This window comes from Lactuca saligna, chromosome 6, assembly GCF_052625555.1.
Source record: "Lactuca saligna cultivar CGN05327 chromosome 6, ASM5262555v1, whole genome shotgun sequence".
Classification (NCBI taxonomy): domain Eukaryota; kingdom Viridiplantae; phylum Streptophyta; class Magnoliopsida; order Asterales; family Asteraceae; genus Lactuca; species Lactuca saligna.
Window position 1 is genome coordinate 148995638 of NC_136422.1, and position 15941 is coordinate 149011578.

General features: G+C 33.9%; 1 long non-coding RNA gene across 4 annotated transcripts; it reads right to left on the reverse strand.

Annotated features, from left to right (window-relative positions):
* Positions 1-1169: 1169 nt before the first annotated feature.
* LOC144999846 (uncharacterized) lies at positions 1170-3634 on the reverse strand. Of its 4 annotated transcripts, none has more exons than XR_013661019.1 (4): positions 3005-3634; positions 2450-2596; positions 1662-1727; positions 1170-1416 (listed from the first exon to the last, which is right to left on the reverse strand). It is a non-coding gene; the product is annotated as an uncharacterized LOC144999846 (long non-coding RNA). The 4 variants fall into 4 exon arrangements; XR_013661018.1 differs by having other exon boundaries at positions 2450-2738; XR_013661017.1 differs by having other exon boundaries at positions 2450-3634.
* Positions 3635-15941: the final 12307 nt, after the last annotated feature.

The following is a 15941-nucleotide window of genomic DNA, read 5'->3' on the forward strand; positions in this document are numbered from 1 at the left end:
CTTACATATATATTACCTTACATATTAAATGTGGAATTTTAATTTGATAAAATGAAAAATACAATAAAATGACAAGTGAAAAATAGAAAATCAAAAAATTTTAGAAAATGTCATGTGTCTAAATGAAGGAGAAGAGGACATGTGGCAAAAAACATTCATTTATTATAGTAGATATATATATATATATATATATATATATATATATATATATATATATATATATATATATATATATATATATATATATATATATATATATATACACACACTAGCCGTTTACCCGCGCTAGGCGACGGGTACAAATAATTTATTTCAAAAATTAATTTATTTGAAATGATTAATTTCTTAGTTTCACTTCAATAATTAGTTTGTTTTAAGAAATGTATGATATTAAAAATAAAACACATTGTATTGTTTGGGCATTTAAGGTTCACCCTTATTTTTCTTTTCTTATCTCTTTTAATTTGATCCGTTTTGAATAAGATTAGTGAATTCTTTTAAAAGTGGAGAAAAATAAAACACATTGTATTGGTTGGGCATTTAAGGTTCACCCTTATTTTTTTTTATCTCTTTTAATTTGATTGGTTTTGAACAAGATTAGTGAATTCTTTTAAAAGTGGAGCCAACTTCACTACAAGTGTTAAAGGTTATATTGATCGTTATTAAAATTTTGTAAATGAGATCATTTCTGTTTTTAAATAAAAAAACAGTTATATAAAATAATTATAAAAACGTGTCATATTGAATTGTTTATAACCAATTATAGCGGTTTATTTAAAAACCGTTATGTGAACGTGTTTGACAACAATATTTTTTGTATAATGGTTACTTCACGTAAAATTCAAATTCTTTCACCATTACATTATTATAATTTAAATATTAAATATTTTTTCAATCCATCTACATAAAACTATTTTAGATCTTTATATATTAAAAAAACATGCCTACTTCAAAGATGATGATTGATATGTGGGTCCAGAATTTCATAAATTTTAATTTATCTTTTTTTCTATTTTATATAAGTTCATTTATTTGAACTGAAATTAAACGAACAAAATAGTATACAACTCTATGGTTTTACTATAGAGCATAATTTCTACATTAATAACATACATAATACCACAAATACATGATAAATTGTTTTTATAAGTTACTTCATGGAAAAGAAATAAACAAACTTAGTAAGATACATTCACAAAAACAAATATTAAAAGTATCCTACTGAGGAGCATGAAAATTAACAGGAGACAACAAACCATCAAGGATCATTATACCCTCCATATCGTTAGAACAACACCAGGATATAGCAAACACAATGCGCTTGAACCGAAACAACTATTATATACCATTACATTGGCCAATCTTGAATAGCAGCCGAAGAAGGGAAAACAACATTTCGTCTGGGCATACATTCTTCTACAATAAATGATGTAAAAACACTAATTTCAATAAATATTGAAAAAAGAAAAACACGCAGGCCACAGTAGATGCCTACAGATTTAGACAAAATGTCATTGCCCATGTCCCCTACAACAACCCCCTGTAAAATTAATCTCTTACGCCATGCGCTTGACATTATTATTTTTAATGATTCAACAAACATAACCAATAAGATGAAATATCACAGAAGAAGTTAGCAAGAAAAAGATATGTTGAGTAACCTGTAGAAGTTCAAGAGGCTACATCAGACCTTGTACTAACTTCTTCATTATTTCTTTCATATCCATCTGCAATAACCAAGAGACTAAATAAAAAAGTGAAAACAATTAAGGTCAAAATATTTTATAGTCAAAATCCTACAAGAAGGATAAATGAATTAATGGAGAAATATGGCTAAAACAAATATAAATATAACTTCTCGTCATTTTGATTAACCTTATGAGGAAACAACTTAATAGCATAAGATGTTTCTTTTTGGCTTAATGCAGAAATGACTCAAACACCTCATTAGGTATATTAATTGACAGATTAACAGACAATGATACTTTCTTATATATATGTTGGCATATTAGCCAGGCTGAAGCAATTGGATAAATTATTAGGAATCTTTCCATTTAGATTGTTGTCAACTTGTCGGTTAAAAATTGCAAAAATAATAAAATATGTTAAATATAGAATTAAGTAAGAGTTAATAATAGAAGAAGAAAATTAGGTTACATAGTTAATGTTTTATAACTGTCCCATTTCAATTTTATAGCTTTAAAATTACCAAATTACCCTTTTTTTTTAGCTTACTGAGTTTGTTGAGAACATTAGACTTGTGAGAACATTAGATGCATGATATTTCTCAACAAATTAGTTTTAAAATTATCTTTACAAAATTGACAGGTTATGGGATTGTGAAGCTCTTCTACACTGATGGAAATATACCTCTAATAACACCCCCAAAAGCACCATATTCAAAAGGATATATGATAATTTGAGAACTCACAGCAAGAATGAAATATACCTCATGGAGATGGGATGTTTGTTGACCATTGATATGGACCTGCAAATCACATAGTTTTTCCACGGCTGCTTGCAGGTGGTGGTTCACTTCCGATGGTGACGAAGAAGAATAACATTTTTCTCTGTTTCTTTCATACACGTCCATATACTTAAAAAAAACATATAAAAATGTGCAACATAAACACATATAGTCTTTTAGAAAATCCTTACAGTGGAATGCCTAACTAAAAATTCGATTCAATGGTGTGAAAGCAGACGATCAAAATCTTATGGAGTCCTAACATAAACCCCTAAACTCAAATTTATCAAGAACCAACAATCAAAAATAGATCGTTGAAATCATTGTTTTACAAGAAATTCTTTTAAGTAAAATTCAGTTAGGTCAATTCTAGTACTGGTTCAATTAAATTATGTAAAAAAAGCATGCCCTAAGTTCTAATGTATAAAAAATTAGAAAGGAATAGAATAATACATTATGCTAATTTCAGAAATTGATGGACAAATTTAAAAAGAAGAAGATGACCATATACAATAAAAATCTACAAGAAAATCATACCTTTATCCATACTATTGTTGCCTCAGCAGGCTTCTTTTCCCATCTCCTAAGCAAAAACTACAAAGCAACCATAGGGGAAAACAAAGATGGCATGCAATGGTGAATTAGGTGAAGATTTAGAAGAGAGAATAGGGTTTAAATATTAAGTGGTGAAATCATATGATAGTGGTGGTGATTGTTGAAGAGGGTTTCCATTTCTTCTGATGGCGATCGAGAGAGAGAAAGAGAGGCGACAGAGAGAGGGAAAAGTAAACCCATAGGCGCTGAGACATCTGTGTCATCTCTTTCAGGTCTCAGAAGAGAAATCTTTCAGGTTTCCGATCTTCTTTGGTTTGATGATGGAACGTCTTCAGTGGGGGAGGTCGGCAGCCATGGCCCTTCGGTCAGAGACGTTAATGGAGATGAATGAAGAAGTAAGGACGTTGGTTTCAAATCATTGATGTCGATTCCAGTTTTTCTAATTTGGGATTTTCTCTTTTCTTTCTTGATGATCTTCTTAACTTCCCCGAGAATCTTGGTTGATCTAAGTTTTCTAGGGTTAGGGCTACTCGTGTGTGACGGAAAAGGTGGATTGCATCTTTGGTGGAGACGGATGAGAATTGGTTTGATGCGGCTATTGTGTTATTAGGAGATTAGGGTAAAGGTCTGTGTAGTATATGATTGGTTATATGCTTAATATTATTGTACATGAGGTATTACATGTTGTACCTCTTAATTTTCAAGAAATAGGCAATATGTTTAATAATATAGTAAAGATATATATATATATATATATATATATATATATATATATATATATATATATATATATATATATATATATATATATATATAAGGAAGGGTTATATGGAAAATAAACAATTAGGGCAACACATGTTGGAACCAATGAAATCATGACAACACATCACTTTGGAATAACTACATAAATAACTTCCATAATAGATTGCTTATGAATAAAGAAATGGACACGTGTCACTTGATCATTGGTTCCAGCATATGTTGCCCTAATTGTTCATTTTTCATAGAACTCATTCCTATATATATATATATATATATATATATATATATATATATATATATATATACATATATATATATATATATATACATATATATATACATATATATATATATACATATATATAGGGAAAAGTGAATATACCCTTAAGGGTATATAAGCATAGGTACCCAAACTCACCATACTATGTCATTTTGTATCATATAATACATTCTAATTGTCCAATATTCTTATAATTTCATTTCTAACTTGATTTACTTCCATGATTTTTATAAATTACACATTTATATTCCTCTTACATAATTTTCATTTTCAACTATAATATATATATAGTCTAGTAGGTGTTCGACAAAAAGATGCAATATAAAGAAAGATAATAGTGAAATTTCAAAAATCTTGAAAGTAAATCAAGTTAGGGGTTGAAGTTTAAAAACATTATACTGAATATATTCAACAAAACGACATATTGTGGTGTGTTTGGGTACTTAAGCTTATATACCCTTAAGGGTATATTCACTTTTCCAATATATATATATATATATATATATATATATATATATATATATATATATATATATATATATATATATATATATATATATATATATATGAATGAGTTCTATGGAAAACAAATAACTAGGACAACATCTACCGGAACCAATAATCAAATGACACGTGTCCATTTTTTTCTTCACAAGTAATGTATTGTGGAAGTTATTGTGGAAGTGATGTGTTGTCATGTTTTCATTGTTTCAAATATGTGTTTCCCTAATCATTCATTTTCCATATAACTATTCCCTATATATATAAATATATATATATATATATATATATATATATATATATATATATATATATATATATATATATATATAAACTCCCACTCCATAGTTATAGTAAAAGAAATGAAATATCAAAGATAGAATAATGATGCGACAATTGCCACCAAAATGCACAAAGAACCAATCCTTCCCGAGTGAGAAATGTTGGAAATCAGACAGCAAAATATCAAGCTGCACACTCAAAATATGCAAACTGAATTAAGAATTAGAGGCACACACACTTGAAGAACTTTTTGGAAGTTGTTTATTCTAATGCTCTGCTTACAAGTAAAACAGGGATCCAAACATTTATAGACTACTACATTGAATGCTGAAATAAAGAGACTTTAAACTAAGAATTGAAACTGAAATACTTTACTACCTGGTTAACCATATTAGCTAATTATATGGTAAGCACTTATTCATTCTTTAATGCATTAAAACTAAGTTAAACATGAATCAAATCAGGATTAATTCCAACATTCTCCCCCTTAATCTTGATTTATGTCTTCAGGTCTTCAACACCCAACAAATTCCGCATTTCTACAAATTTGACTCGTGGGAGTGCTTTGGTCAAGATATCTGCCTTTTGTTCTTCCCCGCTGATGTGTTTCACATCAATTTGCTTCCTTTCAATACAACCCCGTATGAAATGGAACTTCGTGTCAATGTGCTTACTCCTCCCATGGAAAACAGGATTCTGCATAAGAGCTATGGCAGACTTGTTGTCTACGTACATCCTGACACATTCTACCTTCCAACCAGTTAGCTCCTTCAGCAAACTTCTTAACCAGAGTGCTTGGCATGTTGTTGTGGTTGCAGCCATGAATTCTGCTTCACACGAAGACAAGGCTACAGTTTGTTGTTTCTGGGATGACCATGTTATTGGATTCCCATAAAAATAAAACACCATCCCCGTTGTGCCTTTTCTGCCATCAACATCCATTCCAAAGCTGCTATCACTGAATCCAATAAGCCTTTTATCACCACCTTTCTTGTACATTAGACCAAAATTGGTTGTCCCCTTTATGTACCTCAAAATGTGTTTGACTGCTTTGAGGTGGCTCTACTTTGGTGATTCCATATATCTACTTACTACTCCAACTGAGTAGCTCAAATCAGGTCTTGAGTGGATGAGATAGCGAAGACTTCCAATGAGGCATCGATACTCGGTAGCATTGACTGGTACTCCATCTTCATCTTTTGTCAAACCCAATCAAGGTTCCATTGGATATTGAGATGGGTTGCACTCTCCCATGCCTGCTATTTGCAAAATCTTCTCAGCATACCCTACTTGACCAATTGTAATTCCATCCTTGTCTTGGTGAACCTCTATCCCCAGGTAGTAGGATAAGGTTCCCAAGTCACTCATATCAAAAGACTTCAACATCCTTCTCTTAAATTCAGCAACTAGTTCTTCACTTGAACCTGTCACAATTAGGTCGTCTACATAGACCCCGACAATTAAAGACCTGTTTGACTTTTGGAGTTTATACACAACATATTCTTGTGGACATCTCTGGAATCCCATTTCTTTCAATGTTTTATCAAGCCTATCATTCCACACCCTTGGAGCCTGACGTAGGCCATAGAGAGCCTTGTTAAGCTTGTAGACCATGTTTTCTTTTCCAGCAATGACAAAACCTATTGGTTTAGTAACATACACCTCTTCCTGTAGAATTCCATTCAAAAACGCAGATTTCACATCCAAGTGATGAACTTTCCACCCTTCACTTGCTGCCAATGCTAGTACCAAGCGAATTGTCTCCACACGAGCCACCGGTGCAAAAGCCTCATTAAAGTCTACACCCTTTTGCTGTACATATCCCTTTGCGACGATTCTGGATTTGTGTTTTGTTACTTTCCCTTTTGCATTCTTTTTCAACTTGAATACCTACTTCAGCCCTATCGCCTTTTCCCCTTTAGGGAGATGAGTCAATTTCCATGTATTGTTGTTTTCAACTGATTCCAGTTCTTGTTTCATCGCATTTCTCCATTCTTTGTCACCTGAAGCTTCTTCATACGTGGCGGGTTCTTCACCTGTGTACATTAGCATCTCTGAATCATCTTCCATCTCCTGGGTTTCGTTATAAATGTCTGTTAAGGCCCTAAATCCTCGAACAGGGGTATCATCGTACGTGGACTTGTCTACGTCTTCTTTTGATGCTGGACTCGTGGAGTCTCCTGGACTTATTGGGACTTCGCTCACAGGAGGTGAATGATCTGCTGGTGTCGTGGATGATTTGATACCCATGTGGTGGCAAACTAGGGCTTCCAATTTCTCCTAATGTTGGATCGAGTTCCTCCATCGTATCTTGCGCTATTCCACCACTAGGGAACCTGACCCAATAATTACTTAGTATTGGGCCTTCACAGGGGACTTTAGCCCAATCCCATTTCCTTTTCTCTTCAAATACAACATCTCTTGATACATATATTCTATTTCGTTTAGGGCAATACAACCGGAACGCCTTACTTCCTACCTCGTTTCCCAAATACACCATTTGATCACTTCTATCTCCCAACTTTGTGAGTTTATTCGTTGGTATCTTTACGTGAGCTACACAATCGAACACTCTAAAGTGCTCCAACATTGGCTTCATCTCCTGTAGAGCTTCATATGGAGTCATGTCTTTTACTCCTCTTGTTGGGACTCGGTTTAAAATCTACACGGCGTGGCGAACGACTTCTCCCCACAGTGTTTCTGGGACATCCATGGCTTTCAGCAAGGACCTATTGGTTTCAAGAATTGTACGGTTCCGGCGTTCTACCACCCCGTTCTGTTGAGGGGAATAGGGTGCAGTCAATTGCCTCTTGATTCCTTCCCGATTGCAGAACTCATGGAATTCATTTGACGTGAATTCACCTCCTCGATCTGTGCGCAACAATTTTAATTTGTATTTCCCTTCACCTTCTACTTGATTCTTGAACTTCTTGAAGGCAATGAAAGCTTCACTTTTGTCTTTGATTATCGACACCCACATGTATCTGCTGTAGTCATCTACCATGAGAAGGAAGTACCGGTTGCCAGCTAGTGTTTGGGGCGTTATAGGACCGCACAAATCTGCATGAATCAGTTCAAGTGGAGAGCTTGCACGCCACTGTGCTACTTTTGGGAACGGATATTGGGTCTGTTTGGCAACTAAACATCCCTCACAAATTTGTGTGGGATGCTGAATTCTTGGCACTCCCCGCACCATATCCTTTACCACCATAGACTCGATCACCCGGAAGTTTACGTGACCCAATCTTGCGTGCCACAGCCATGCTGTATCATCTAGGGTTGCACTAAGGCACACAGGTTGTGTTGTATGCAGGACAATCTTGTACAACCTGTTCTTTGAACGTTGTACCTTCATTATCAACCTGTTGCTAACATCATGAACCCTTAAGAATTCATGAAGCATCTCGATCTTGTATCCCACTTCTATCATCTGTCCTAGGCTAAGTATATTACTTTGTAAAGTTGGGATGTAATATACCTCAGAGATGACTTGTTTCTCTCCATTTTTGCCTTCCAAGAGAATTGTACCCCTTCCTTTGATCTGAAATTTAGACCCGTCCCCAAAACGCACCTGCCCTGTTACTCTTTCATCAAGTTCTGCAAAGTACTCACGCATCCCTGTCATGTGGTTACTGGCCCCATTATCCAAGTACCATGTATCCTTCTCATTTTCTTTTGTTACTGGGAACACTTTGTCTTCATTAAGCAGCACCATGTTGTTTGTCTCTTCACCATGGACAGTCAACAATAAAGCGGGTCCTTCTTCTTCCGTCTGAGTCAAGTTTGCCTCATCTCTTTTTTTTCTCGGTGCTTTGCATTCAGATGCATAGTGACCATATTCTTCACAATTGAAACACATAATATGACTCTTATGCCTTCCTCTTTGGCGATTATTACTTGAGTCACGAGGCGCCGATGAATTGCCCCGACCACCTCTGCCTCGTGCACTTCCTCTACCACAACCACCTGATCGACCCCCTCTTTCATGATGAGACGAGCCCCGTCCTCTACCGCCTGTTGAGAACCCACCCTGTGAAGACTTTTGATTGAGCTTCTTTTCTGTTTTAGTAAGTAACAAACTCGCTTCCCCACTTGTTTGGCTGCTACGGGACTTTAGTCGGTCCTCGTAAGCCTTAAGCCTACCAATTGCTTCTTCAAAAGGCATGCTATCCAAATCTGAGTACTGCTCAATCGATGCCACCAGCTGGAGATACTTATCTGGAACTGAATCAAGTAGCTTTCTCACCACTGTGCTGTCTTCAAGGGTTTCACCGAGGCTGCTAAACTTTGAAATCATCCCACTCAATTTTCCTGTGAACTCATCGATAGACTCTCCGTCTTTCATCCGTAGTGCCTCGAAATCACTTTTGAGTGTGTGTAATCTGGCCTTCTGTACCCTATCAGCTCCCAGGTACCTTAACTTCAAGGATTCCCAAACTTCTTTTGCTGTCTTCTTCTTTGCTACTTGCAACAGAATATCTTTAGGTACTGCTTGGAAAAGAAAAGCTCGTGCCGACTTGTTCTTCTTCTCATCCACAGCTTCTCCGGTTACAGGTTCAATGGATTCCCATATTCCCTGGGCATCCATTATAGCTTCCATCTTAATTGCCCACGTGGTGTAGTTCGTGGGAGTCAACATCGGACATTGAAATGGCACTCCACCATTTTCTTTTGTAACAATTTGGCTGGATGTCGACATGGCTTCGTAGCGGATATATTTGGGCATGAACCGTGAAGCTTTGATACCAAATGTTGGAAATCAGAAAGCAAAATATCAAGCTGCACACTCAAAATATGCAAACTGAATTAAGAATTAGAGGCACACACACTTGAAGAACTTTTTGGAAGTTGTTTATTCGAATGCTCTGCTTACAAGTAAAACAGGGATCCAAACATTTATAGACTACTACATTGAATGCTGAAATAAAGAGACTTTAAACTAAGAATTGAAACTGAAATACTTTACTACCTGGTTAACCATATTAGCTAATTATATGGAAACCACTTATTCATTCTTTAATGCATTAAAACTAAGTTAAACATGAATCAAATCAGGATTAATTCCAACAAGCAACAATGGCAGAAACTGAAGCCGGACCAAGACGTGTGCATGCAGAAATGAAATGTTGGGCTGCTGAAGCCAAACCATAAAAGAGTAGACTGGTAACGGCGACATTCATGGACCGAGGGTGGGTTTTGAAAGGAAATTCGGACCCCTGAGACTTCATTTCAGCGAAAGTAGCTAAACCGATGATAATAAACTTAAGTGGGGGTGGAAGTATGATTTCCCCAAATAATCGTGGGTAATAGTACATCCAGAGGCGACTAAAACGTTCCAGTAGACTAACGATGTAGAGGATGCATTTCAGAACAAATGCTATGGCGAAAATGAATGTTCCATGGTGGACTTCTGCTGGTGGCTCGATCTCCACGATAACAACTTCTTCCTGGTCGACTGGATTATTAATGGCGGAAGCCATGACTCTTCTAGGGTGGAGGCAGAAATTTTTGAAATAGAAATGATATGGTTATCATTCTTGAGTTACCGATTTTCCTTTTATACGTCGATCTGCTTTTGTCGTACCTTCTTTTTCCAAGTATTAACAAAAAAATGAACCTTTTTGGATGAGTCAGTCACAAACACTGAAAGTGCCACATCGAAGTCAGTCACAGATTGTCTAGTTCAGCTATATAATCACTAAGGGGTGTTGTTATTGGCACATATATATATTGAATCAAAACCACTATAAAAACCACTTATGTTGTAACCCAAATTGAGATGACATATTATATATATCATTAAAAAGCATTATATATAAACCACTTTTGTTGTAACCCAAATTGAGATGACATATTATATAGAGAAATTTACAAAAATAGCCATTTACACTAATGATATTACAAAAATAGCCAAAAAAAAATCGAAATTACAAAAATAACCACCCATTTCGCAGATGAGAAGGTCCCATCTGCGAAATGGGCTTCTCATCTGTGAAAGTACAAGTGCCTAAAGCACAGTTGTGCTTTAGGCACTTGTACTTTCGCAGATGAGAAGGCCCATCTGCGAAATGGGCTTCTCATCTGCGAAATCCCCTTAATTTCACTATAAAAACGTTTTTTTTCCTTCATTTTTCACCCTTCTCTACACAAAAACTCTCTCTAACTTTGGCTTAGCTCGGATTTTTTGCTAGTTTTTGAAGAAAATGGAGGATTATGTCAACAATCCCGCAAATATGGTTAGATTTTTACTCTTTTAATGTCAACAATCTCTTTTTTTGTATCATTTGTTGTATTAAGGATGTGTTAAAAAAGTTTAATTTTGTTGTGTTTGATAGGGTTAATATTTTTTTAGTTGTTGTATAACCTGAAATCTTGTATATTCTAATCGTATAGTTGTTTATATAAAGTGAAAAATAGTCGTTTGTATATATATTTGTCGTATAGGTATAACGTTTGTATAAGTTGAAAATTTGTGGTATATATAATGTTAGAAATTGTTTGTGTTTGTCGTATAAGTAAAACATTTGTATTAGTTGAAAATTTGTTTTATATATATTGTTAGAAATTGTTTGTGTTTGTCGTTTAAGTAAAACATTTGTATAAGTTGAAAATTTGTGTTATATATATATATATATATATATATATATATATATATATATATATATATATATATATATATATATTGTTAGAAATTGTTTGTATAAAATGTTTATATATTAGTTGTATAACTTGGGAATATCGTTTTCTATCGTTAATATATTAGTTGTATAACTTGGGAAATTGTTTATATATGTGTATGTTATTGTTTTGTATGGTAAATATATATATATATATATATATATATATATATATATATATATATATATATATATATATTAGTAATTAAGAAATTGTATTTGCAGTTTGTAATCATATATTTTTTAAGTTGAATATTGTTTTCTATCGTTAATATATTAGTTGTATGACTTGGGAAATTGTTTATATATGTGTATGTTATTGTTTTTTATGGGAAATATATATATTAGTAATTAAGAAATTTTATTTGCAGTTTGTAATCATATATTTTTTTAAAAAAATATTTTTTAGTTATCTAATTTGTTTTTGTGTTTTTTCTGCAGCATGATTTTATTTAAATGAATACGAAAGCCTTTGCGAACTTAAAAGGCTGTGGCGGTAACATATGGGAACTATTTGAAGTTTTAGATGATGCCCGACGTGCTATTTTCCGAGATATTGTCTTTGGTTATTTTATTGATGTCCCTCGTTAACAAGGGGACGCATTATTGTTTCATAAAATGTTCCTTCATCAGATCCAGCCGGACCCTGTTTTATATCCAGATGGAATAAAACGTTTATATTTTCGAGTAGGCAATACGAAAATGGTGTATGGGCCGGAAGAGTTTTGTTTGATTACCGGCTTCAAATTTGCGGAGTATCCAAAAAACATTGGGAGAAAAGGGTCAGAAAAATTAATAAGCAGTAAAAAAAGATGTTTACTTCGTGAACGGCTATTTCCGGACCATACTAATAGTTCGGTGAAAATAGGCGACCTGAATAGATTAATTTTAAATCGAACATTCCTAGCACTTGACGATGTTGATGCAGTTAGAGTATGTTTGATATACATTTTGTGTGAAGGTTTTTTGGGTAAAGAAGTTAACGATCGGGTGCCAGAAGATTGGTTTTATTTGGCTGAGAATTTGGATCACTGGAATAGGTATATTTTGTTTACGTTAAAAATTCTATTTTATTAAAGTTATAATTTATATAATAATCAATTTTGTTTTTTTGTTTTGTTAGCTTCTCTTGGGGTAGCTATCTCTGGGATTTTACCTATGTTGACCTTGAAGATACATGGAATAAGATACACAATAATTTATCAGTTTCTGAGGGTGGTAAAATTTTAAAGTACTCGGTCTCAGGATTTACGGCTCCAATAAGGGTATAAAAATTTTCTTATATTTAAATTGTTTTATTGTTTTTTTTATATTTTAATTTTAACCTTTATTACTGTAATTGTTGTAAAAAATTGTAGATATGGATATATGAGATGATTCCGGCTGTTCGTGCATGTGGATTTGCATCGAGAAAAAATAAAGACTTGCCTCGAATGAAACGATGGACCGGAACAAAAAAAATGAAATGGGTGGACGTGAACAAGATTTGGTCAAAGATGCAGGTTTAAAATTAATTCGTTTAATATTAATAAAGTTGATTATTATACTTTTATATACCACCAAGACAAAACATGCTACCGGGTGATGATGAGATGACATCTTTTTATTATATGTCATTTCAAAAGTATGTATATGGTGAAGGGAAAGCAGTTCCATCCCCAGTACGGGACCATTTTAGGAGACAAGATGAATCTTCGTCTAGTATGTCGTCCAGTGGTCGCTCTCATGGTAGAGGTCGGAGCAGTGGGAAACACAAGCTAGACGAGGTGTTGAAACGGCTACATGCATTGGAGCAGCATGTGTTTATGAACCGACAACCTACAGAGGTTTTTGTTGAACAAGTGAATAATGACCAATTTTGGAGCGATATTTTTAATGATGAACAGGTTAGTTACACGCTACACTATTTATTAAATTTTATTAACATATATGAATATCTGTGTTCATATTTTATATTTGAAAATATAGGTTGTACAGGATGAAGTAATGAATAAAAACCATACAACTGAAAATGTTTTTGGTGATACTCAAGACGAGAAGGTTGTTATAGATGTTACATTTACGATTATAATAATTACTTTTTAATAAAGTGTCTTTTTTTATTGAGTAAAAAGTTATATTTTTAATGTAGGTGTTGGAGGAAAGGAATGAGTTTGCGGGGAACAAATTTGATGATGATGTGTTTGATGTAAATGATTATAGTGGAGTTAAAGAGGTTATTATAGTTACATTAATATAAATATTTTGTTTATTTAGATAATATTGCTGATTAAATTATGTGTATTTCGTTATTAAGTATAACGTATTATTTTTAATGTAGGAGTGGGAGGAGAGGAATTACAATGCGGGGAACAAATTTGATGATGATGTGCCGGACGAAGACGAACTAATAATAACGGGAAATGTAGATTATTTTCAAGACGATGATGATGACAAAGAAGTTACACCCGATAAACCGAGGAGTCGAAAACCATCACAATATTTGTGCCCACCTTACACCGAGGTATTCGTTTTATTTATAAACCAATGATTATATGTTTTTGTGAACTATATTAAAGATATAGATTTAAACATTTCAATATTGTTTTTAGTTGCACACGACACCAAATCAAAAAAGAAGAACAAAAAAGAAGGTTCATATGAAATCAACAACCCCCGTTCCTACTCCAGTTTTTGGTGTCGCTCATGACTTCTCCATGTTGCGCTTGCAACCTTACGTAGCAGGCGGTGAGGATGTCATTCAAAATTATGTATTGCATTCATATGATGTCCAGCATCGTTTGTTTAATTTCGTGTTAGATGGAGATTTTTGGAGCTCATTGTTTGGGCATACACACGACGGCTGGTTGGAGTCAGCGGTAAATTAATTGTTAATTTATTCTTTTAAAAGTTATTTGTTTTTTAGTCAATAACAACAGTATCATGTGTGCAGCATATAACCATTTGGTACCGACTTTTGATGGAGAGCCGGTTTGAGAGCGACCGACATACAATAATGCCTCCAAATTTTTTTGTTTCTCATGCTTTGGAAGAAGGACAGGACTGGAGGGCGTTTATGGCTGGTATTGCTACGTACCCCAACTTCATGGTTGCTTGGTGGGATGTTGATACGGTAAACTTAATAGTTTATACTGAAAATAATATCGTTTTTTTGTTATGTTTTTGTATTGTGATGTCTTTGTATTGTGATGTAAATAAACATAATTTTATTTTCTGATTCTCATACTGGTCTTATTGCCGATTCATTCATCCCCTAATCATTGGCTATTTGGGGAACTACGATTAGCGTCAAAGGAAGTGCATATTTATGACAGTCTTGGTAGAGGTGCTTATGAAAAATTCCAATCTGAAGGAATTTTTTCCAAATTTGAACGTCGGGTGGCAAATTATTTGGACAAGATTAAGTATTGGGCCCGGAGGAACATCCCAAGGATTCCATTGAATATGCAATTCATTTATGAAGAAAACGTTCCCCAACAAAGTAGTCATTTGGGAGATTGCGGTGTTTTTCTTTGTATGTTTATGGAGCAATTGGTTTCAGGTCAACCAATACGTGTTCTTATTGACCCAAAGAACGCAGCTTTAGAGTACCGTCTCCGGAAGGCAAAAATTATATGGGGGTCTTGTCTTGGTCCTATGTAGTTGGATTATATAAATGTATTTAAAAATTAATGTTGGATTTCATTATTACTTTATTTTTACAGTTTACTCAACGGACGGCAAAAAATATAACGTTACGACAATTACAACAAATTAAAGACCTACTAATTACTTAACATTACATAGAACATAAGAACGACTACAACATTTTTTTTAAGGTTACAAATACAACAATTTATTGACCTAACAACTTCAAAACCATAAAAACAATATTGAAAAGCTTACAACTTGTAAACAAGAACTGCCAAGAACAACACCCAACTACAAACCAACGCTATCTTTAACTTCTTATTTTCTGATTGAAAGAGCTTATTAGAGTTAGCTACTTTGGCTATTACCATAGAAGATTGGTCCTTCTCTTCATCAACCCAACTGATAAACCCGCATTTTGGTCCCTGTTAAATTAAATATTTACAGTAAGAAAATAAATTTTTGTGATGTAAACACGAAGGTTTAAATTTGAATGACGTTAACAACATGATACCAAATATGGGCAAGCGTAAAACAATCTTCCTGGGTTTTTAGATGTTCCCGAAATCCTAACGATACGTTCTCCTCCGCAATTGCAGTATGCCATTAGCCTTGTTTTTCTTATAAATAGGAGTTGCTTTCATTGATATAGTTTTCATACTGAGTGACACCCTTTTATAGAAGAAATCATGTTACAGATAAATCTTTTTGACTATGAAATGAACTGGTTTGACTATGAATTCAAAAAGTTGAACTACGAAATCCAGACAAGTACCTTCTGTAGTAT